This window comes from Vicugna pacos, chromosome 3 (genome assembly GCF_048564905.1).
Source record: "Vicugna pacos chromosome 3, VicPac4, whole genome shotgun sequence".
NCBI lineage: Eukaryota > Metazoa > Chordata > Mammalia > Artiodactyla > Camelidae > Vicugna > Vicugna pacos.
In genome coordinates, this window is record NC_132989.1 from 14429247 (window position 1) to 14452826 (window position 23580).

The 23580-nt window shown below is 53.9% G+C and overlaps 1 protein-coding gene across 4 annotated transcripts in view; it reads right to left on the reverse strand.

Moving 5' to 3' along the window:
- The window catches only part of SYNPO (synaptopodin), a 64848-nt gene extending 48077 nt beyond the window's left edge, over positions 1 to 16771 (reverse strand). The window contains exon 1 of one of the 4 annotated variants that reach the window (XM_072954678.1): positions 16757 to 16771. The gene's annotated coding sequence lies outside the window, so the exon portion shown is untranslated. Of the gene's footprint in view, positions 1 to 2890; positions 2906 to 3713; positions 3811 to 4388; positions 4496 to 16756 lie in introns of those variants that run through there. The other 3 variants (XM_072954673.1, XM_072954664.1, XM_072954668.1) reach the window with 3 other exon arrangements.
- Positions 16772 to 23580: the final 6809 nt, after the last annotated feature.

Consider the following 23580-nt stretch of genomic DNA (forward strand, 5'->3'; position numbering starts at 1 on the left):
TCCTGTGGCCCTGACTGGGGACTAACAGGGCTGTTTGGAGTGAGCACTTCCAGGGCAGGGGCCCCTGAGATCAGCCCAGGACCAGGCCTTGGGCCTCCAGGTTCCCACTCAGCTAGAACAGTGTTCCCTGAGCACCTACTATGTGCTGGAAGTTTCCCGTTGGCTGGTTTAATCCCCTGTAAGATTGGTAGGTGCTCTCCTGGGCCCAATTTTACAGCTGAGGGAACTGAGACTCAGAGGGTGAAGTCACCTACTAGAAGTGACAGAGCCAGTGGAACCCAGGCCTGGGAAAGAGTTGGGGCCCTCCCCTCCTCTCAGGGCACGTGGCTCTGTGTCTCCTTCTCCTCTCTGTGAAGTGGCAATGACACATGCTCCCTAAGTCAGTGGAGTTATCCACAGGCCTGGTACCTTTGAGCTACTATTTATCGAGTGCTGGATACAGCATGTGCCAGGCCTTCTGTCCCATAATCTCCTGACTCTTCGTGACAACCCATTTTATAGATCAGGAAAGTCGAACTGAGGAAGATGCAGTGACCTGGCCATATCCCGCATCTGCGGCAGGAGCAGAGCACTGGTCCACCTGATCTCTTTCCTTTTTCTTTTTCCCTAACCCAGTAACAAACCTCAGCTTCCCTTGCCTGAAGTTCATATTGTTGGTAGATCTGGGTGGGACTCTATAGGTGAACTGCTTTGTCTCCCCTCCATACTCAGCCTGTAGCAAACCTAGGAAAAAAGGTGAAGCCTAAGGAGGTAGAGCCCCAGGGCATCGCTTTGGGTAGAGACGCTAAGTTTAACTGGAGTCCTCTGCCTCCATCTGAACCCATGGCTTATCCCACTACAGGGGACGACGTACTTAAGCAGACCATGGTCACTGGAAGAGTTTCATTTTCTGAATGAGAATGTTTCTTTAGGAAAAGTTTGCTCTTTAAGCCCACATCCTCCCCACTAAGCAGTGCCCCCTCCCACACCGCGGCCAGGCTGATCTCTCTATAATGATGCCCGTAAATCTGCCCAGGTCTCTGTTTGCCCTTGGCCTTGGGTGTAGCTGCTGGTAGTTCTGCAAGACCCACAAGGCCACTGAAAGCCGGTTAGAATGTGATAAGTTCTGCAAGCAAGGACTTTGCCCCTGACCCTGGCCAGCTGCTTCCCCAGGGTTTGAAAAATCTAGGCCAGGGCCCAAGGGAAGCTGGGCCCAAGGAGTGTGGATGACTCCCTGTGGCCCATCCCTGCTCCAGGGAGCCCAACCCCAAACTCACAGGGCTTGTCCCCCAGCTCCTCGGAAAGGCACCCTTCTAGAGGAACAAGAACCCTGTAGAGGTAAATGGATGTTGCTCCATCCGAGGGCAGGGCTAGAAAATTACTTCAGCCTCACTGAGGACAATGTCTCCAAGGACCAGTAGGGACACTGAGGCCCCAAGAGGGCAGGAGCCTGCCCTGGGCTACCTCCCCTGCACCTGCTTCCTCCCCAAGAAGGGGCTGTGCATTCATCCCCACCAAGGATTCCATCCACACCCCTGAGCCCTCTGGATGCCCTCTTCCCACTGCAGGATGAGACAGGGCAGGCAGTCTGGGAGGATGTACTTCCTGCAGCAGGGCAGCGCCGTGCTTGCCTAGAGAGCTGGTGATGAGACAAATCACCAGTGGAAATCCATGGAAAAACAAGCATCATCATGAGTAACAACAGTGGGCCACTCAGTAAAGGAGTGGGGTGGTGGGCATGGGGCAGTGCGTCCTCCATGGTACCAGCTCCACCCAGCCCAGCCCAGAGAAGCCCCAGGCGGGGAGCTTTACTAAGGTGCTCCCCACACCCCTGTATCCTCCCAGTGCACCTTTCCTGGATCAGTCCTAGGCTGGCACATAAAATGTAGCCAAATGGCCAGGGAGCTGGAGCTGAATGGCAGGAAAGGCTGAAGCTAGGGCGGCCCCTCGCCTCCCCACCCATCGCAGCGATTCAGTGCAAGGCTGAGGCCAGACAAAGCACTTGAGAATGTCAGTCAGGGAACAACCTCTTTCTCCAACTCCCTGCCTCTGACCTTGGGCACCCAGCCTCAACCTGGGATGGGCTGATCTTTTTCCCAGCTCTGCTCATTCCATTCCTGGTCCTTTCCCCCGCAGCATACACAGCACGCACATGCAGACACAGACACACACACACACACACACACACACACAGACTTTTACTCCAATCACAGAATTTTAAGTCTGCTAATTTGTGGAGGCCAAAAGATGATCCACACAGCAGAGCGTATCTCTGGGTTATAGATAGCCAGAACCAACACTCTCACGAGCATTTAAAATGATAGAAGCATAAAGAGATCCTGTTGCCAAAATGGACAGGAGCCCAGGGGTCTCCTAGCAGTCCCTAGTCTTCATTCATCTTAGGTGGTTTATATTTTTGTTTAAATCCACCCCTGGGTTTGATGTGCTTTTATATATTTTCCCCTAATGTAGGTAAAAATAACACACAACCCTTGTTAAAACAAAAACTGGCAGTTCATGTGGCATCCTCTCCTGAGCTGCTGGCACTGTGCACATCACATTTTGGGAAATAATATCTTAGTCCAACCTTGTCATTGTGCGGATGGGGAAACTGAGGCCCAGAGTCGGGAGGAGACCCGTCCAACATCCAGAGCAAGGCAGTGGCAGGGCCACCACTAGAACCCAGAGCCCAGCTCCCCACAAGGCTTGCTCTTTAGGGAAAGAAGACTCAGGACTCAGGTCATAGGGCCCCCCAGGGGGTGCCCCTATTTGCCACAGAATCTGTGTGCAGCCTTTCTCCAAGGAGCCCTTGTCCCAGTCATCCTTGACCCCTCCGGGCTTGATCAGCCCCCATGCTGTCTCCCTGATGCTGCAGGCAAGCTGGCCCCTGTCTTGGGCTTGGTTTCCTCACCTTCTAGGGCTATAGTGAAGATGCCAAGCTCCCAGAGACAAGCACTCTGAAAAAGATGACAGCAGATGCAGGAGAAGAGATTGTTATCAGCCCCTTACTCTACACCTCAGTCTTTCTCTCTGGGAAAAGGATAGAGGTTGTATGGGTGTGAGAAGACTGAACTGGGCTAGAGGGAAAATAAGGGAGGATGGTGGCCACTGGGTAGTCCCAGCATAGAAAGACAGCCACCAACTCCGCTTGGGTGTCTCCTCACCCCAGAAGACCCTCCCAGGAGGCAGCCAGCAGGCTCCCGGGCTCTGGGTGTTAGGTAGGGGTCTGCCCAGGACTCAGGCCACAGGAGGCCAAGGGGGAGGCCCTTTTGGCCCTGTGAGCAGGGACGCCCCACTGACATGCAGACATGCTTACACACACACACACACACACACACACACACACATCATGCAACATGCACACACAGAACTCACACATTCACCCACCCTCTGACATGCTGTCTCCTGTACAAATGCAAATGACCCCTACCCTCCCTACCCCACCATCCCGGGGCACACAGTGGGGTCCAGCCTGCATCTTTCCTCCCCCCAGTCCCAAGCCCCAGGCTTGGCGGAGTCTCTGTCCCGCTGCCTGGGAGACACATGTGGTTTCAGTTAGCAGCAGAGCGGGCATTTCCGTCCCAGACAGCGGGGCCCTGCCAGGGCCCCGGCCCCACAGGCGCCCGCAAGAAGGGCCACCTTGGTCCTCACTCCTCCACCGGCCATCCCAGGGACCCGGGGGGCCCCTCGCCCCTGGAAGACCCTGGTCTTGTCCTCCGAGGTCTCTCGCTCACCTGGAGCCAGAATCCGCACCCCGTCTCGCAGGGACCGGCTATGCCCGGGCCTCCAGCCACGGCTGCCCGCCTGCCTCTTCACTCCCGCTCTGTCTCAAGCAGGCTGAGAGGGATGGGAGGAGGGCAGGGTGTCAGGGGGGCGGGCGGGAGGGAGGGGAGGGGGCGTGTGGAAATGAAACTTTAATAACAGAGCCCCTTTTGTTTCCGAGCATATGGGATATTTCATACATACTGAAGACATTAGCCGTCTATATTTTTAAAGGCTTGGGCTAAAGGATGAATAAATACAGCCCATACTCTGCTCTGCAAACACGCACATGCAGAGTGCTGACTTCTGGAGCATTTCAAAACCCAAAGAAAAAGCCCCCGGTGACACCGGACACTCAAGAATAAATATGTTTCCAAAACCTCAGGCTCGCCTTGCCCCCTCTTACAGCCACCTGGAGGCCTTGGGGCTCTTTTTCTCCCACTGCCGTCCCTCCACCCCATCCACCTTCCACTCTGCAGCAGGAAAAGCAAGGCCTTGGAATCCAGCTCCCACCCCAGTCCTCTTTCCCAGGCCCCCCAGTCCCTAGCAGGGTCCCAGAGTGTCAGAGTTCCCACAGAGCTTAGAAATCTTTGCCCTCCTCATTTCAAAGACAGGGGTCCAAGGCTCAGAAAGGGGCAGGGACTTGCCTGAGGTCACACAGCAAATCAGGAGCTTGAGCCAAGGGGCAGTGCCTTCTTCTTTCAACAGGAGGGATCCCCCACTTCCTCACCTTGGGTTAGGGGTGGGGAGACCCCAGGGCCCCAGAGGGAGGGCTGAGGTGTGGGCTGGGACAGTGCCCGTCTGCCTTTTCCACTACAGTGCTGCTCTGGGCGCCCATCCAGGGGAGACGTCAGCAGGGCTGGAGACTGGGCCGGCCCCAGGAAATCCCCTTCAGGCTGGCAGATCCCAACAGGCCTGGAGGCCTCAGGTGAGGAGCCTCCCTCCCTGACAGCTCCGCTTCCAGTTCCCTTGTGCCTTCCATCTGTCCTCCATAAAGGAAAACAGAGGCCCAGAGATGGCCAGACCTTAGCCAAAGCCACACAGCAAGGTGATGGCAGTGGAAAATTGAACCCAAGTCTTCAGACCCTGTGCTAGCTGGCACGCTTCACTGGTGAGCTCTTCCCCAGCCCCTCCAGATAGGGCCCCTTCCCCTAGTCTGCAGTTTCCCCTCTGATGTTTATTCTCCTTCCTCAACTCCTATTAGAGTCCAGTCCCTTCTCACCAGCTGCCTGCCCATCTATTTAGCTGAGTAATCAGCACAGTGCTTAACACGGAGTAAGCGCCCATAATAAATGTGAACAGTTTCTTATGATGGTATTGACTGAGTTCCTGCCCTGCACTGAGCCCCATGCCAGGCACATGAGACAAGCTCACACCCTCCCAGGGCTGGTGGAAGAGAAAGAACCTCCTTTGTAGACATCTTCTCTCCATCTGGGGTGAAACTGAGGCTCAGAGAGGTTCAGATGCTTCCCCAGGCTACACCGGTGGTAGGTTATGGGGCTGGGCCTCCAACCAGGATTTCCTGACTCCAGCGTCAGTGCCTGGAACCCTCTGGGGACTCACTCATCACATGGCCCCCGCCCACCCTGGTTCCAAGACTGCCCAGTGCCATGTTGTTATTGAATGTTGTAAGAGAAGGCAGGTACACCCGCCAAATCCTTCGTGAAAGAGGGGCATTGATGCAGGAACTAGGGACCTTGCTTCCTGGACTCGAGCTGCCACGAGCAGCTGTATGCTGTCCCTTCGGTAAGGACAGAGTTTTTCTCCTCTGTAAAGTGGAGATAACCGTTCCACTGAATTATGAAGGTCATGTGATATAAAGGTTGTGAGGGGAGCTTCGCCACATACGTAGTGATTTCCCCGTCTGGAATTTCATGTTGTGCGTGGATCCTGGCATTAAATCCTGTCTAGGTTCCGACAGGCCCTGACTTGCCTCCTTGCCAGAGGGTGTCCCTTGCTGGAAGCTGCATCAGCCGCCAGAGTCAGGTTTCTGAAGAAGCCCCTGCATATTGTCACCCTCCTGCCGCCAGTGACCCCACAGCAGCTCCCAGTGCCCCGCGGCAGCCAATGAATTAGAGGGGCAGTCAAGACCCCTGGGCCTCCCCACTCCTTCCCAGCCCAGACCTCTACCCGTGTCGGCCTGCCATCCTCAGGCCCCCAGGAAGCCCTCCTGCCTCCCAGTGATCTGAACCAGCACCCCCATCACCTGCCCAGTCACTCCCACGTCTATCCTCAGCTCACCGACGAGGAAGGTCCGTGAGTTTCAGGGCACAAACTTGCTAGTCTTTACAGATGACAGCTCAGAGGCCTTTTTTTAAGAAAGGGGGGCTTCGGTTAAGTTCTTGGCTGGCTTCTGCAAGGGAGGAAGTTTCCCAGGCAAGTGAGAAGTTGTTGTCTTGGTACTAATTATTTCATAAGATAATAATAAACAGCTATTCCTGGAGCACTTCCTCTGTGCCCCACACTGTGCTAGGGTTTCCAATGCATTGTGTGCTCGTTCTTGACAACCTGACACCCATCAGAGGCAGGTAGGGAGGCTAACGTGTTTGCCTGAAGCCCCCCGCGTGGCCTGCTGGGCACCAGCCCCTGCTCCTAACTGGCTTTTCAGTCAGTGTTTTCCATCCCATTGGCAGTGTGAGCCCCTGGAAGAGTGAGATTCAGCCTCAGACTCTCCATTCACCCCACAGCAGAGCTGAGCTCAGTGCTCTGTTCTGAACTGGCGTTAGTGGATATGGGCTGCATGAGCGCGGCCGTGGACCTGGTGAGGGTCTCGGCTGGAAGGGGCTGGCATGTCAGTGCACGCGTCCGTCCACTGCTTCTTGGACTCCAGCAGCCACGAGCAGCTGTATGCTGTCCCTTCGCTGAGCTCTGCCCAGCCGTGACAGTGGTGTCGGAGGGCGGTGGGCACTCACATATGATCCTGCTGCTGAGGAGGGTGAGGGTTTTGACCCAGTGTGTTTTCAGCCCCGGCCTGGTCACCCTCCTTTGGCAATCCGGTGGTCCCCACTCCCAGGAGGTCACTATATTGATGGCCACAGTGCACTAGACCCCAGAGCACAGGAGGGCTCAGTGACCCGCCTATGTATGTGGACGGTGAGGAATGGGGAGGCTCCGTGTCTAGGAAAACAGTTTTTGAGCAGTGAGCTCAGAGTAAGGGGTGTTAAATGCAGGATTGAAACAATAGGAAACCCCAAAGCCCACGGCCCCCCACTCACCAATTTAGCAGAAGCCACAGAAAGACAGCAAGCAGGGATTATCTTCGTTTCCCAAGGCACGCACACCAAGACACAGCATTCGGTTCCCAAGTCCTATCACAGCCTTGCAGGTGAGCACCAGCCTTTACCTTCCAGGCTCCTCTGCTTGGGATCAGATTTGTAAAGAGAAGTCATGAGGGTCACCACCCTCAGTAATTGGGTCCTTGGCAGGACCAATGGGTATAAAAGTTATACATCATCTTCCTTTACCCTCTAGCCTCTATGCACTGATTCAAGTCTTGAATAAACAGGGAGCCTGGGACAGAGCAGGAAGTGGCAACCCATTCTCAGTCCCCTGGTCACCAGATCCTGTCTCCTCAGGGGCCAAAGGATGCCCCCTCCCCAACCTGGGGCTGTGAGAGGGGTGGACCACAGGCCCAGGACCCCTCATCTCTGGCAGAGCAACATTCACCAGGGCCCCCTCTGACACATGAGCCGTCCTGATCAGATCACCGGTAATTGAGTTGCTTTGGGGGGTAAATTCCATCCAGATGTGGAGGGCGGGGTGGACTTCCTGAGCAGAGCAGGGGCGGGGTACTGATACATGTGGGCCATGAAGCCAACCTGCCAGGCGCCTAGGAGGTCTGGGATAGAACATCGTCTTCTGAAAACGCCAGAAGTAGAATTTCAGGACCAGAACCTCTGAGTCCAACCCCCTTTAGGGGCAGATGGGGAAACTGAGGCCTGGAGAGCTTAGAGAGAAGAAGGGATTGGTCGACAGTGACTGGTGGTCCCAGATCTCCTATCTGGCCAGAGCTAAGTATGGGGGGTTTTAATGGAAAGAGGTAGGGTAGCCCCTTCCCTAGAAGTTCCCATCAGCTCTTGAATTGGGAGGTCAGAAGTAGGGGTCAGTGGGTAGGGAATCTGCAGATGGGAGAAGCTCTAATCACCTCCAGCTTAAACCCCCAAACCAGAGAGAGCTCTGTGTTCCATCTGCAAGGACTGGGGGAGAAGCCTCCAGGGGAAGCCCCCCTCACCACCCACCCCTGCACGTTGTTGGGGAGTCTGTGGCCTGGGCCTCTTTTCCCAGGGGAGGCCCCTCCACAGTCCTCTCCTTTGACCTCCTCTAGGCCACATACCTTCCTGGCTCCTTGGGGCTGACTTACTGGAAGGCAGGAAGAGGCCGGCCAGCCGTGGGGGTGGGGATGGGGATGGGGGGGCATGAGAACTTGGAGAGAATGAGAGGAAATGAGGGGGGAGCTGGCTAGGTGGGGGGAGATTGAGAAGGGAATTTTTTTTCCTTCTGCCTCATGTTTTGGCTGCCTTAGTGTGAACATGTCTGGGCGCCTTATCTCGAAGGCCAGCATGGTCTGCACGAGAAAGAAAACAGTGTCTGCGGCGAGAAGAATTACATCTTGATAAAATATCCCTTTGGAATGGCATTGTGGGTCTCTTATCAGCAGGCAGTGGGGCCCCACATACCTCCTGTCTGACTGTCCTCAGGCCTGCAGCCCCCTCTGTTTCTTCCCCATCCCCTGTCCCTCTACTCTGTTGCCTCCCCCAGAAGGTGGTACGTGCTGAAAATATCTGGGAAGCTAGGATACCCAAGTACCTGGTCCGGTCCCTGTGGCTGCTGCTGTGTGACCTGGGCCAAACCCCTTGCCCTCTCTGGGCCTCAGTGTCCCCTCAGTAAAGGGCAGTGAGGGATGCATGAGCCAGATGGTTTCTAAAGATCCTTCCAGCATTAACATTTGGCAATACTGCCATTTTCTTACCTTGTGGTTCTCTGTGTTGTAAAGATTTCCGACACCCACCCAAAGGCCATCGCGCACTAAAAACCGTGCAAATCCCCTTCATTTCCATTAGACGCATGAAGCTCTTGTGTAAACCCCAGGTAAAGCTACCCACCCCAGAGCTTGCACAGCTGAGAATCGGCTCCTTTCCCACTCCCTCCTGAGCAGCCCTGGAAGAGTACAGGCTTTCAATTTTTTCTCAGCACAAATATCTTTTTCCTCAGAATACTTGCTACAGGGAAGTCCACATGGAAAATAGGCAAGTGAAGGAATTGTGCCCATTCTGACCCATGCCCTGCATCCCCCACACTCTGGGAGGGTACAGACCAGCGGTACAGTGGACGGAGGTCTGGACACAGCTGTGGGAGCCCTGCTCAGCTGTGAGAAGTTGGAAGACCCTCTTCCTGTCTCTGAGCTTCAGTTTTGTCACCTAAAAAAACTGGGGGGTAGCACTCACCATGCCCACCTCACTAACCAGCAGGTTGTTGAGAGATAGACTAAGTAAGAAATAGGTTAGTGATCTCTAAACCGTAGGAGCTCATCACCACCACTGAGAACTTGGAGTCTGTAAATGTGAGACCTGGCAGGGCTTTTAGAGGCCATCTATCCTAGTCCTTTCTCATACAGGTGGGGAAACTGAGGCCCAGAGAGATGGGAAGGAATTTGATGATGGTCACACAGTGAGATGGCAACAGAACCAGGGGCAAAAGGAGAGAGCCAGGGAGATGGCTGGACCCCCTTCTTTGACCATCTTCAAAAGTAAGAGATGCCAGCTGTCAGGAAGCCCTGTCCGTAGGCTGTAGGGGGGACTTGTTGATTCGTGGAGGTTCTACCAGCTCGCATATCCAGTGGGAGTCTCTCTGAGATCCTGTCTGGACTTACCCTCTTCCAGCCTTCTGGCCCTGCAGGGCAGGGATGGGGAGAAAGCCCCTTTGTGTAGAAACCAAGCCCCAGCTCTGACTCGTGTTTTTGTTTCCTAAAGACCTGCCCCCTGGCAGAGAAGCCCCATCTGCACTCCCCCAGCCCCCGTCCCACCCAGCCAGCCTCCCCTGCCACCTTCCACATCGCCCTCAAGCCGTGAGTCTTGGCCGGGTCACAGGATTCCACAGAGCACCTCTGTCCTCTGGCCCTCTGGGTGGCAGGGCGTGGGCTAACACACGTGTGATAGTCTGCAGGCTGGAGAAAGACAGGCCAAGGCCAGCATAACCATGCATGGTACCTCCCTCTTCCCAGCAGGGACAGCCCCTGTCCCATATCTGGGTTCACGGATCACCTCATTTTGTCAGGCTTTGTCATTCCAGAGCCAGGCACTGCCAGAGCCGGCAGCCCCCTCAAACCACAACTAGCCGCAAGCGACTCCAGGACGTCTATCCCCCCGCCCATACGTGGCCTGTTTTTTCACCAAACCCAGACACCGCCTCAGAATCCTTCTCATCGCAGAACTCCAGGCCAGCACAGCACCAATCTGTCAGAACAGGCACAGATGTTTTTGCCTATAAGAACAAGCCAAGCTGTTCACAGTGTGTAAAGCAGAGAGCTAAGCCCCGAAAGGAGAGGGGACTTGTCTGAAGCCACACAGCAAATTAGAGACTGAACAGGGAGCAGCGCCCAGGGCTCCCGCAGGCTGAGCATCTGCAAGAAAGGAGCTTCCCTCCCTACCCCATGTGTCCTCGCCCCGGCTCGCATCTTTCCCTGCAGACAGCCTCTTCTCTGTTCCCTGCCTGTGCACAAGTCAGAGCTACCCAGGCAATGTCCCCAGTCCCAGGCCCTAAGCCCATCTGCCTGCAAATGAGGAAGCCAGAAACCAAGCAAGGGGAGCAGTTCAAAGAAATGGGTCTATTTAGACTCCAGTGGGCCACCATCATAGAAGATGCATCTCTGAAGCCCTGTTGCAGGGCAGAGGGGAACACTTCATTCAGAAGGCCAGAGTGAATCTACAGACATGCTACAGGAAGGCAGACTTCTGTTCAGGCTCAGGAAGGGCTTGCTCAGAATCAATGCTACCCACCAATGAAAGATTTCTTAGGAGGTAGTGAGCACCACATCACTGGAGAATGCAAGCAGGTTTTAGATTCCCACATATGGCGGGCAAGGGCTGTTGGCGGTACTAGAGGGGAGGCACTCAAAGGCCCCTTTGTGTCCTGAGAGGGTGTGATTTGGGCAAACACACATAATCACTCAGACTCGCAAGCCACAGTCACGCCAACACAAGCCCCTCTGTCCTCTGAGAGCAGAGTCGAGACTTCAGCCATGAGGAGTGTCCTCTGTCTGTCAAGCCTGGGGCTGATGGGGGTTGGGGGGGGGAGGGTGCTCAGAATTCCAGGACTGCTCCCCTGCACTCGCAGGCCTGGCCAGCAGACTCCAGCCCCAGTGCCTCCCTCTCCTCCGGGGAGCCTTTCAGTCCCGACCACAATGCTCTTCTAAATTCCCACACTGGTGGGTTTTGTTGCTCTGATTCCACCTTGAATCAGAACAGCTCTTCTCAAGATTATTTTTGGTGGCACAGGGACAGCGCATGCAAACTTATAATCTCTTAGCAGTTAGAAAGTTATTCTCTTAAAAACTGTCTTTCATTTATCAAGGATAGGATTGCCAGATTTAGTAAATAAAAATATAGGATGCCCAGTTAAATCTGAATTTCAGTTAAACAACAAATTAATTATTTCTCAGTCTAAGTATGACCTATGCAATATAGGACATATTTATACTAAAATATTAGTCATTGTTTATCTGAAATTTAAATTTAACTGGGCATCTTGCATTCTGTCTGGCAGCTCTAAGCAAGGAGAAAGTCTTTGCTGGGTGTTAGCCTGACTTTAACAACAGCTCTCATACTTGCTAATCTCTTTAAAAAAAAATCAAAGAGAGAGCAAGTATCGGGCTCTAGCTAGAATTTAACAACATTGTTTATTGTACTTTATTTATATGGTGACTCTGTATGGGGAGTGATACAAGTCTTCTATTTACAGCAGCAAATATAAAGTTCTTTTTTAAAGAAATATATTCAAGTTTTAAAAAGTGAGTCAATTTAAAGCAAAATCATAGGCTAAACACAGATATGACCAAAAACCAGCACCCACGGGATAAGTCAAGGGGTGAGTCTTCCCCATCGTGAGCTCTGAGGGGCAAGGTCCCTCCCTCCCCATCTTGGTCCTGGGTCCCCTGTTGGCACAGGGCACCTTCTTGATGGCGGAATTCTCCCATCCCCAGGCAGGCCCTTGGGAAGCGCAGAGACTCCGCAGCTGTGTGTGTTGCAACTCTGGGGGAGAGGTTTCAGCCCATCCTCCATCCCTGAGGTCCCCTGAGCCCCTTTATACAAAACAGCCTCCCCAGCCCCGGCTTAACTTCAGAGAGGCTGTTTCTGAGGGGGCAGCCGCCAGGGACTTCTCAATGTGTTTCCAAGTCAAATCCAAACCTTTTCAGCTTTGCCAGGAAACCACCCCTCCTTTCCCACTCTGGCTGCCTCCGGGAGCCAGGGCTGCTGGGCCACGTCCTCCCAGACAACCCTCCCCCATCTCACTGGCCTTCCAGCGCCCGGACCCCATCAGTGCCCCTGTCCGAAGCCTGGCACCCCCTCCCCATCTGTCCCCTGCATCCCCAGTTGAGGCTAGAAAAGAGCCTTGGAATTGGAGGTGGGGAGCTGGGAGAGGAGCAGAGAAGGACCTAACTCCCTGGATTGCAGCAGTGGGGGACCGTACTAGCAAGTCCACTTCACGCTGGTCTACCCCTCTCCTTAGGAAGCCCTCCCCCAATCGTTTTGTCAGCAGCAGCAAGTGATAAAAACTATTCTTTTTGAGACTCTATCAGGCCCTGTGCTAAGTACTTCCATGAATCTTCTCATTTCACCCTCGCCAAGACCCTCTGAGGAAGGAACTGTCATTATCCTTTTAATGAGGAGGAGAAAGTTGAAGCGCAGAGGTGTTAAGTAACTTGACCAAGGTCACACAGCTAAAAGGGATAAGCCCAGAATTTGAACCCAGGCAGGATGACCGCAGACACCTTCACTGAACCACCTCCTTCAGCTGCAGGATGTTAGTCCCAGAAAGTTTCTAGGAAGCAAGTGGGAAACAGAGACCAATAACCACGGGCACCAGGCTCCACTGATCCAGTCGAAATCCTGTCCACCGGCTCTACCAGCATCTGTTTACCTCCTGTGAGAGAGCGCTTCACCAAATTGCTGTGTGGCCTGGGGTAGCCCCCTGCCCTCTCTGGGCCTCTCTGTCCCCTCTGGGCTTGATCACAGGGGACTTGGTCAGGCTGTGCTGGTCCCTCCACCCTCCTTCAGGAGCCTTCAGTCCCAGCGGGAGTGGAGCCAGGGGAGCACATTGGCCAGGAAAGGCCTGGGGACCATCTCGGCTTGACTCCCCTCTTGATCCTCAGCAAAGATGCTTCTCCCAAAGGCAGAGGCAGGCTCGGCCCAGACATCAAAGGGCCTACACCGCTGGCGCTTTGATGCAGAGCCTTGTAAAGTAATAGGAAACATGAGGATGACACTGTGCCCAGCCCAAAGTGCAGGACTTGGAAAAATGAGAAGAAAAAACTCTTGGCAGCCCTCTGCACGGGCTTTGGCTGAACTCACGCCCCTCACAGCTGCCGGCAGCCTGTCCTCTCCCCACTAGGCTATTTGCAGCCACCCCCGGGGGATACGAGTTCTGTGCACTGCCTCGGGGCTGGAGGCCTCTCCCCACAGCAAAGGAACGTGTCATCTGGGGCCCCTCTTTCTCAGGCTCCGGAAGGCACTGTGGAGAGCACAGATCTGGGAGCCCACAGGCGCTCCAAGTGAACTCAAACTTGAAGATCCTCTCGCCCATCTCAGATCTCAAGACTGTGGGGCTCATAATCCAATACCTTGCTCTTTCCACCCCTGCCAAACGCATCAGGAGCAACTGACCAGACCGAGGAGCCCATCATTCCCCTGCTCAAAACCTGCCAAGGGGACAGACTGGGAGTGTCTGCTGAATGTCGCATGTATATATTCCTTTGACCCAGTGGCACTACGGCTAGGAATTTATCTGGCATGTACCAGCCCATGCAGGACTGTTTGTGGAAGCAAAAGGCTAGAAAAAAATGTTCATCCGGAGGGACTAGGTAATGCAGTGCAGAGTGTCCACGTGGCCAGACGACACCTGGCAGCAAGATCCATGCTAAGAAATGATCTGCAGAGCACACAACCCAATAGAATGGTGTGGAGGATAGGCTTCCACTGTGTGAAAAGGAGAGGGAGACACAGTGAACAAATACAGCCTAGGATATCTGTTCAAGGATGCAAAAACCTGGCTATAAGGGCGCCTTCTGGGGAGGGAACTGGTTGGGGAGAAGAGAAATTTATTCTTCACTGAGCAATGAGTTGTATTGCTTGCTATTTTTTTTTTTACAATGAGTGTATAACATGAATTATTTCAGTGTTGAAAAAAATGTGAAAGCCTTAAAAAAAAAAAAAGATTCCTTACTCTAGAGGATAAAGTCCAAAGGCCTCAACCTGATGTAATGGCCCCAGGAATCCCTATGGCTGCCGCCCCAGGCTCCTCTTCTCTCCTCTGCCCCTTCCTGCAACCACACCCCACCCCACACCTCTGCCCAGGGCCGTGGGCTGCCTCCTCTCTCTCTCTTTCAGTCACACCCCCTCCCACACACACACGCACACGAGATGAGATCCCCTCCTCTTCTGACCCCCCCAGTCTTATGTCTGGGGCATCTGAGTCCACTTAAGACCCTCTTTGTTCTGGGGCTGCCGCGAAGTCCCCTTCCTCGCTGACATGTGGATCCCCTTCCCCTGGGGCTGGACCAGGCAGCCCCAGGCCGACCCTAGGGCAGCTCCCCTCCATGAAACGCATTCCCCCCCAGCTTCAGGGGCAGAGGGTACGGGTGTCCGAGTAGGTGAGGAAGTCCCAGGCAGGATGTGTGGAGCCAGAAACTCCCTGAGAGGCCCTCCAACCTGCAGCCCACCTGCGGTGCCCCTGAAAGCGGAAAATCAGCTGGATGGCGGCCAGGCTGGCACAAGGGGGAGATGGAGGCTGATCTCCCGGCTCCAGACCTGGGGCCTCACGCCCTACCCGCAGGGGCTCGGAGTCCACCCTGACAGCTCCACTGGGCTTTGAGGAAGGCACAGGGAGGGTCTGTACCAGGCCTGACAAAACCCAGTGAGGCGGGCCTTCCCAAGAATGCACCCCTAAGATTAGACTTTTAAAGAGGAAACGGAGGCCCCAGGTCATGCCTAAGCCACAGAAGAGAGAGCACTGGAACAAGGGATTTTGACCCCCTTTTCTCGAGGTTGTTTTGTACAAAGTTTAGAAAACAGGGATTTGGGGTCATCAGGTTTGCTGTGTGAGCTTGGAAAAATCTGCCCCATCTTTTTAAGCCGTCTGTTCATCTCTTATAAAAGGGATACGAGCTCTGTAATTTCCCCATCTAATTACGATGCTGAGCTGTTTAACGATAAAAAATATTTTAAGTGTCTGACTTCAGCAATCTAGAGTTTCATGATTATTAACATTCTAACAATCTAACATTTCCCGGTTTCGCCCAACCATCCTTCCACTCACGCTTCTGTCCACCCACCCATTCATCTCCGTACCCATCCAGCACCCACTTGTCCACATGTCCTTTCCCTCAGCCATCCACCCAGCCTCCCACACAGTCATCCTCTGCTCACCTATCTACCCAACTACCCATCCACCCACCCACCCAACCATACATCTACCCCCATCCATCCATCCATCCGTCCATCCATATATACACCCATACAAACATCTACCCGTCCACCTACCCATTTGTTTAACAAATATCTATTGGGTTTTTCTATATGTTGGGGCCTGTGGATACGCCAGTGAACATGACGGCTGCATCTCCTGCCCTCTCAGAGCTTGCAGCAAGAAGGTGCACAATATCGATCAAATGATCACACAAATGAGAGTGCAGTTACACACCGTGCTAGGAGGAGCCCCAGATCTCTGAGTGCTATTCCAGAGGAATCTGGCTGCACCTCCAGTGTGTGGTGGGGGTTGGGCACAGATATCAGGGTGGGCTTCCCTGAGGAGGTGTCACTTGAGCTAAGACCTGAAAGAGGAAGAAGCATTAACTAGAAGATAGGAAATCTGGGAGGAAAGTGGCCCTACAGGTTGTGGTTTGGGAGTTTCCTGCCTGAGTCACTCACCACTTCTGCAGTGCGACTGATTCAAGCCTCTGTGATTTGGCCTTAACACATCACAGTGCTGGTCTCAGCTGCCCTGCCTTAGACAGAGATGAGGTGGTTTCCCCTTCTCCCTCCTCCATCTCCAGCCTCTGCCTGGCACTTACCTCTGTTGCCTGGCACCCCAGCCTGCAGTCAGCCCTGTGCCAGGGAGCTCGTTGCCGATGTCCTGAGGACCTTCAGAGCCTGGTACCTGCACCACCCAGCAGCGTCTGTCTCTAGGGATGGCATGGCCACCAAGGGCCTCTTGGCTCCTCCCTCTATGGGTCCTGGCTGGTGACGCCAGGGAGACCTTTGCCCGGCTCGGGGCCTCCTGTGGCTCCTCCAAGGCCGGCCTTGGCAGAGTCCCCAAGAGCACCCCAGACCAGGGGACCAGGGCCAGGCTTAACTGTCAGCCCCTTCTTCCAGAAAGGAGGGTTGCCCAGAGCCTGCGTGGCTCCTTAGCCACAAACCTCCCCTCAGGTTGATCCGTCCCCTCTCTGGTGCTGGGACTCACAGATTCATTTCGCCTTCATCCTTCGGCTCAAGCCACAGCCACTTCGTAGAATGCTCATGCTCCCCTCTCTCCTCCCATCCTTCCCCCCATCCTTTTAAAAGACTGCTCAAATCCCAGTTTGCCAAAGTCTTCACCTGTTGGGCACCCCAGTCCCTTCCTCATCCAAGGCAGTGAGCACAGCCTGGTGAGTGAGCTGGGGTTTTGGAGAATCAGTCTTGGGTTTGAGTCCTGACTAGCCTAAGCCTTGGTTTCCTTGTCTGTAAAATCGGGGAAAGACGGTAATAATAATGTCTACCTTGGTGAGTTCTTAGGAGGAACCAGTAAGAGAAGGCATAAAAGGTACCTGCGCCCAATACACCGGACCTACGATCGAGTGAGCCTGCTCTGAACTCCCGCGGCGTTCCGTGTCTGAGCCCCGTGTTCAGAAAGCAGTTCTGAATTTAGTTCTCCTGTGTCTCCCCAAATAAAAGCCCTCGCTTGGGCGTGGGGAGACTTAGCTATTTGGCCTGGCTCTGTTGCTCACTCCTTGTGTAGCTTTGTGCCAGCCTGTGCTCTGGGTCTCATATGCCTGGTGGAGCTGTTGGTCCCTTGAGGATGGGGACCTGCGGGCTCCCCTCCCCACTCTAGCCCAGCCTCGACCTCAGTGCCAGGCACACAGGAAGCAGGTCCTCAAGTTGGCTCCACAGGACAAAGGAGGAGAGAAAGAGGAGCAGAGGGAGGGAGGGGAAGGGACAAGGGAGGAAGCGGAGGGGGTGAGCTGAGCAGGTAAAGGACTCAGGGCTGGGGTTGGGGGGGTGGCACTCCTTCCAGTCCAGAGGCGCGGTCTGGGGAAAACTCTGGGTCTACACAAGACGCCAAGGAGGTGGTTTATAGCCTGGATTTACTGTGCCTCCAGCTGCCTGAATCTGGACAAGATGAGTCTGTTCTCTGTGTACCAAGGGTTGGGTGAGGCGTGCAGGGATGTGTATGGCCAGCACCCAGCCACCGGCAGCCTGGGCAGGAAGGCAGCAGGCAGGGAGCGGGAGCGGGCCGGGTGTGGCTGGTGGGCGGAGGGGCCCCTGTGTGCCGAGGGCGGGATTCCTCTGCCTACCACCTCTGTGACCTCAGGCAAGGAATTCACCTCATCTGTACAATGGAGACAGTGATGGTGCCTGATACAGGGAGGATCAGACAGTGCCTGGCGTGTAATAAATGCTCAATCAATGTAGTAGTAAAATTAGTATTTTATTATTATTATTATTATTATTATTATCATAATACAGTCAGGTACGTGCGCAGCAGTGAAAATATAGGCTCAGTGTGTGTGTGTCTGTGCACGTGTGTGTGCGTGCACACTTGTGGAGGAAAGAGGGTGGAATGCTGTCAGGAGTGGTTGATGTTGAATGAGAGTGTGCATGTGAATATGGTGAAACGTGTGAGTTCCACGCAGCTCACAGGATTTGGTGTTCCAGGAACCCTTGAGAGAGAGGTCACCTCAAGGCCATTCCCCTTGTCCAGTGCTTCTCTGAGAGGTCCCAGTTCCTATGGCATCGTCACATAGCCCTCGCCCCAAGAACTGCAGGACGCGGCTGAGTCTTCCTCAACAGCCCACCTGAGGCCGTGCGGCTCACCTAGCCAGGTCTTCCGCGTCTGTCGGGGGTAAGCAGGTGCATCACTGCACGGGCCTGGGCCTGGGGTCGGTGCTCAGGAGATGATGTCCTGCCCTTGTGGCTGCCACAGTCCTCACCCGAGTCACAGAAGTCCCTGCCAGCGGACGTGATTATAGAGCAGATGCTGTCATTCAATTAACCTCTGAGCTGGAAGAGAATGGTACCAGCTCCCCCAGTTTGCAGATAGGCAAAGTGAGTACCAGACAGGACTTACCCCAGGTCCCCTCAGCTCCCATGTGGGACTCCCTTGGGTGCTTTCTAGAGAACAATGGGGAAGGACGTGTTTCTGGGCCCACGGGCAGACCCTGGCTGGCCATGGCAGGCACCTTCCTCCAAAGAGGCGCCCAGTGGACATGGAGGGCGGGTCCGGGGTGAAGCATAGGATCCAAGTTGGAGGAACAAGAGCCTCCACATGTGAGTGAAATTGGTTCTGGTTTTTAGGAAGACCGTTTGATCACTTGTCCGACAGATTTGACTTCTTGGAATTTATCCTAAGGAAATAATCCACATGTGTAGAAAGGTGTAGGTATAAAGAGAGTCAGGACCTCCTTGTCTATAGCTATGAAGATTTTGGAAATCACCCAGAAACCAACATGGGGCCGCTGTAGGATGGGAGGGCAACCAGCAAGGCTGACGTGGATCTGCAGGCCTGGACTCGGGCGGGTGGTCACGGGGTGCTGCTGAGTGGAGGAAGGCAGGTTACAAAGCTGGACGCATATGGTGAGCTCACTTTTTGGAAAAATGTGCCTATGTAAATATTTATATTCATAGATCCAGAATGCAAATAACAGAAGAAGTGACACAAACATGTTACCGTTAATCATTGAACGTGGTGCATCTTGGGGTGATGTTCTCTTTTTCTGTTGTTCCCTATGTATATATATTTTCCTGTTCTCCTCCAAGTATTATATGTTTAGTACTGAAAATCACTGGGAGACCCAGGGAAGATGCCATGCAACTCTTTGCTTCAATCATGGGGCTTGAGAGGAGCACAAGGCGGTAACCTTGGGTCTATCTTATCATCAGACCCACTTTCCAAATCACAAATCCAGAGGCCTCCCCGGGATCTCCACACACCACAGAGGGCTCAGGGCTCAGTCCTTGGTCACACCTTTCCCTGTGGATCGGGCCAGGATAACACAAGAGCCTTGGGCAGGGTCTTGGGACATTTTCCTCTTTGGAGCTTAAAGCTCTTTCCTGGGCAGGTATGTGCCTCTCCCAGCAGGAGAAGGTCGGGGAGGACCCCCCCCCCCAATTCTGAACACAGTCAAGTCCCATGGAGACATGGCCACTGGCCAGAGGTCAACAGCAGAACCAACGCCGCCTGAGTCCAACTGCCGAGGAGAAGGGGGTAGAGGCTCGACGTCTGGGTGGCTGCCCCCGGCCCACTGCCGGCCTTCCCCACCCCCATCCCAGCTCCCCAATGGCCAGGAACATCTGGCTGCTGGCCTTGCTCCAGGAGGGGTGAGCAGCGGAGGGGCCTCCTTCCGCCAGGCCCCGAGGCGGCTGTGATGCGAGGCACATCAATCAAGGCTGCAGGGCTGGCTGGTGCTGGGAGGGGAGCCGGCTCCTTCCCCACCCCCTCCCCAGACATTCCTGCGTAATGGAATCTCCTTTCCTGTCCATTTATTACCAACCCGCAGAGCTCTGCCAAGCATAGTCTGCACATTCAAACCCCACCAGCCCTGCCTTTTCCTGGAGAAAGGGGTTCCCCAGGGGGGCCTAGGAGGAGCGCCAGACTCTAACCCTCAGTAGCATGTCCCACACTGCTTCTCTGCCTTGTCTGTGGGTTTGCTCAAGGGACCAGATCTAAGCCAAGCACTTCACTTAAGGTTATCTCGCATGTCCATACCTGTGAGATGGGCACTCTCTCATTATCTTCATGTTAACAGAGGAGAAAACTCAGGCTCAGAGAGGTTAACTCACTTGCTCAGAGTCACACAGCAAGATGACGGCAAAATCTGCCTAATCCGAAACCCAATCTCTTTCCTTGCTCTTCTCTACTTGCTGAAAACACTATTCTTTCCTCGTTAAGTGTCTAGGAGCCCACGTCACAAATCAGTTGAGCACAGATGTAGGGGTTTATTTCTGGACACTCGTGTCTATTCCATTGATCTAAATACCTTGCCCTGGGCTGGTACCATACTGTCTTGATCCCACTGCTCTGTAGTAAGTTTTGAAACTGGGAAGTGTGACTCCTCCGACTTTATTCTTCTTACGGAGGGTTGTTCTGGCTATTCTGGACCCCTTGAAATTCCATACGAACTTTAGAATCAGCTTGTCAATTTGTACAAAGAAATCAGCTGGAATTTTGTTAGGCATTATGTTGACTCTGTAGACCAGTTTGGGAAGTGTTACCATCTTAATCATGTTGATGGAATCTTCTAACCCATGACCACATGAGGCTTTTCCATTTATTGAGATCATCTTTAGTTTGTTTCAACAATAGTTTATAGTTTTCAGAGGTAAACTTTGCCCTTTATCGTTAAATTTATTCTCATGTTTCACTCTGTTGGAAGCTGTTGAGGATGGAATTGTTTTCTTTGTGACATTTTCGGATTGTTCATCGCAAATATATAGGAATACAATTGATGTTTGTATATTCATCCTATTGCCTGTAAACTTGAACTCATTTATTAGTTCTAATCATTTTTTAGTGGATTCCTTGTGATAGTCTATATACAAGAGCATGTCGTTTGCAAAAAAGACCTTCGTTTTACCTCTTCATTTCCAATCTGGACCCCTAGTATTTCTCTTCCTGCCTAGTTGTCCTGACCAGAATCTCCAGCACCACGAGGAGGGAAGAGGCAAGAGCCGGCATCCTGCCTTGGCCCTTCTCTTCTTTATGTCCTGCTTCTCCACTTCCTTTCTCAGGCTCCCTTTTCCCCTCCTTCCACCACAAACAGGGGTGAGGGCAGGGGTATCAAGAGAGAACATATGTACAGGTGGTTGACAGGTGTAAAGTGAGAAAGAAGGAAATTAGTTGGACAGGATCCTCACAGTGTAACTGGGAAAACTGAGGCCCAGAAAAAAAGGTGTAACAATGTTTGGGGGTTTTCATTAATTAGTTAATTTTTAATGGAGGTACTGGGGATTGAACCCAGGACCTCATGCGTGCTAAGCATGTGCTTTACCACTGAGCTGTACCCTCCTGCTCAATTAATATTTGTTGAGCATCTATTATGTTCCAAGTACTCAGGATCCAAAGATGCATCAGACACTGAAGGGTTAAAGTTGGAATTCAAACTGAGATCAAAGCTCAAGGAGACTCACACTGCCATCTTGTAAAGAGGGACAACATTAAAGGAAACTAACACTATTTCTCCAAAACCTCTTGTAGTTTCTAGCAGTGGCAGGCCCCGAGCTGTCATGAAGGCAGCAGGGTGAAGAGTCTGATTCTGGTGGGGCCTCTGCTCCTTCATTTGCCGGCTGTGGGATCCTGGGCACACCATGAGCCTCCCTGTGGCTTAGTTTCCCCTTCTGTGAAATGGGGAGAATTACAGTAGCCACTTTAGAAGGCTGTTTGGGGGGTTAAATGAGTTAATATATGACGTGTTTAGTAGAGGTCCTGGTGCACGGGGGAGCTGTGTGTGTGTGTGTGTGGCACCCTCAGGTGCCAGCCTGGTTATGGTTCGGGGCTGAGAAGCTACCTATTGCTGGGGCCTTGGGAAAGGACTTGTCCTTGCTCCTTGGAGCCCTTTGGTCCTGGAAGGAACTGACGTGACTTCTGATCCCATATAAGATAGGGTTCCATGTCATTTGCCAAGAGTCTACTATGTGCCGGCCTGCTGCTGGGGACTTAGAGAAGATTGTAATAATGATGATGATGATTCTTATTTTAGCTTACTACGTGTATCAGTCAGGGTTCAGCCAGAGAAACAGAACCAGTAGGAGGGACATATTAAGAAATGTATTGCAAGGAATTAGCTTACACAACTGTAGGGCCTGGCTAGGCAAGTCTGAAATCCATAGGTGATGGGGTTAGTCCCATCCCTGGGGATGTCCCAAGGGCATCCCGTGGGAGATAACCAGCCAGGACCAAATGCCCTCAAAGTGTCTGCCTCCCCAGCCTCAGACTGGGCAAGGCCCGAGTTGCCCAGTAGAACATTCCTTGCAAAATCAGGGCGCCTTCCGAGACACCAGGCCCCTGAAGGGTCCAGCTTAGCCAAGCCTGTGGTCAGTGCTGGCCGTGGCCTGGCCCGCCCACCCCTTCCTGTGGGGGCCTCAGTGCCAGGGAGGAGGTCTTGTGAACAATGCCCCACTCTGTTCTTGGCCCAGGAGGGGGTGGCTAATTCAGCCCCACCTCACTCTGGCTGGGGAGCCAGTGCTCCCCAGCTCACCCTCACTTACTGGCACCTCGGGCCTCAGAGGAAACCCAGACGCCCCGCGCTTAGCACCCTCCCAACATCCAGACAAGCAACAACTCAGAGGTCAGGCGTCAGGGCCAGAGTTACTTCAGGGGCCCTGGGGCTGGGGGATAGGGCACAAAACCCCACCCTAGTCAGTGTGGCTCCCTCTTTGCTCAGGCCGTTTGACCAGGCCTCACTTGGTGAATGAGGAGAGGAGCTCAGAGGGGCTGGGCAAGTTGCCTCTGGTTGCACAGCGGGAAGCAGCAGAGATGGGACTCAAACCCAGGTCTGTGAGCCTCCAGAGCCCATAGTCTTAACCACGGCACCAGACCGCCCTTTGGAAACCCTAATTTGTCATGAGTGCATAGATGTCAAAACACACACACACACACACATACACACAGGCACACGCGAGCACGCTGTCCCCAATAACCTAACCCTGCCGAGCACAGCCTTGGGAAGGGCCCTGAGGTGCTCCAGGCCCAGTTCCCCAGCCTCATCTGGAGAGGGCCTCTCTGCCTCCCATATCCCCAGCCTGGGAGCAGGAGTCAGGGGCCCAGCCCAGGGTCCCCTTGCCATGTGCATAAGAGAGGGGAGGTCAGTCCTGCCCTGGAGCTCCCCCCAGCCCGACAGGCCTGTGGGTCAGCTGGACCTCCTCGTCCCGTCCTCCCAGGGCCCACAGGCCATGGGCCAGGCCCGGCTTCCGGAGCTGCCGCCACCTTGGCCGGCTGCACCACACATGGTTTCAATCAGCCGCCTGCCTGGATGAATGGTGCCTTGTGAGAGCGTGGCAGGGCTCACCTCCTCACAGGATGCAAATGACCGGCCAGGTGGGCAGCCTTGGGGAGGGAGGAGTGCGAGGGCACCTCGGGTGGGGGTGCGCTGGGGGACAGGACAGCACCACAGTTAAGAGCCAGGACCTGTGGTCAGACAGAGAAGGGAGGGGTCCTGGCCCTGCCACCCACAGCTCAGTCTGGGCCACTCACAGAATCCCTCTGGGCATGGCTCCACCTCTGTGAAAAGGGGAGACCTTCTGGGGGCTGGGCGGAATCAGTGAATTGAGGCTTAGCACAGAGAAAGGGCCTGGCACGTGGTAGACACTCTTTACCTAGAGTCCAGCACAACCTGGCAGGGGGCGAGGACCAGGGGCCTCGCAAACTCCATTTAAT